General features: G+C 45.4%; 1 non-coding gene across 1 annotated transcript; it reads right to left on the reverse strand.

Annotated features, from left to right (window-relative positions):
• Positions 1 to 482: 482 nt before the first annotated feature.
• On the reverse strand, positions 483 to 555 carry TRNAF-GAA. Its single transcript has one exon. It is a non-coding gene; the product is annotated as a tRNA-Phe (tRNA).
• Between the last annotated feature and the right edge of the window lie 571 nt (positions 556 to 1126).

A 1126-nucleotide genomic window follows, 5' to 3' on the forward strand; every position in this document is an offset into this window, starting at 1 on the left:
AAGGTTTTATATGACCGAGATATGATGACGTCATCACTGTGACATTATGGGTTATAGAACTTTGGAGAAAGAGGGGCGAGATCCTCCGATCGGCGTTCCCTATCTGACCGCATCATCTCCCCCCTCTCCATGAACAGAACTTTACAACTGAATGACTTATGTAATTAACAACAAACCATGAACTGGTTAGTAATAAATGTGAAACGAAACCACGGTGTGTTAGTACAAACTATCATGCAAACTCAGGTTAACTGTTTCTGTTCTAAATACAAAATGTCAATCTTATCCAAACGGGTTTTTATAAACTGGGGTAACTTATTAAGGAGACAAGGACCAAAAATAAGTACAAGCACAACAACGATAACTGGTCCTGCTAATGTGGATATGAGGGTAATAATCCAGGGGGATTGGCTGAACATTGAATTAAACCAGTTCTGTTGAAAGCGTTGTTGGCTACGCTGTTCAAGTCTTTGCTGTAGCTCTGCCGAAACTTGGGATCGAATCAGGGACCTTTAGATCTTCAGTCTAACACTCTCCCAACGGAGCTATTTCAGCTGCCTAATGACACTGGGATGACACATCCAGTTCTCCCTGTCCAACGCGAGGCAGGCTTAGAAACAGGAAAACACAAAAGCGCAGACACTGTTGTGAAACTGCCGATGTCCATGTCGAGGATGAGAAATGAGGTCGACATGGACAATTACAGTGGTAGACCCCATCAAAAGAAACTCTAGGTTTCATTAGTTAAGTTATACAACACAGGCTTTATTGCTACAGCAACAGCTACTGCTACAGCGGCGTGGACTGAACCTAGGTGTTCTTCCCTTGCTACATGTTTAGTCATCACCGCAGTATTCGAGCTGGGCGGCAGTGAGCGCAAAATTTCTTTGGTGGCTAGATTGCATTGCTAGCATAGACAGTCGACGACGACTGGGCCTTTGGCCTCTGTCGGCAGGTTGGAAGCATCTATGGCAGCTTGGAGCCGGTCTACAAATTGAGTAAAGCTTTCACTCTCTTTTTGCCTCATTGTAGACCATGGGGCAGGTTTGGCAACTACCCTGCAGACCGTACGAATGGCTTCTTGGGCCGCACGAGTTGTGACTGCGACCTCTAGGGCTCTCAAGTT

This window comes from Parus major, chromosome 2 (genome assembly GCF_001522545.3).
Source record: "Parus major isolate Abel chromosome 2, Parus_major1.1, whole genome shotgun sequence".
NCBI lineage: Eukaryota > Metazoa > Chordata > Aves > Passeriformes > Paridae > Parus > Parus major.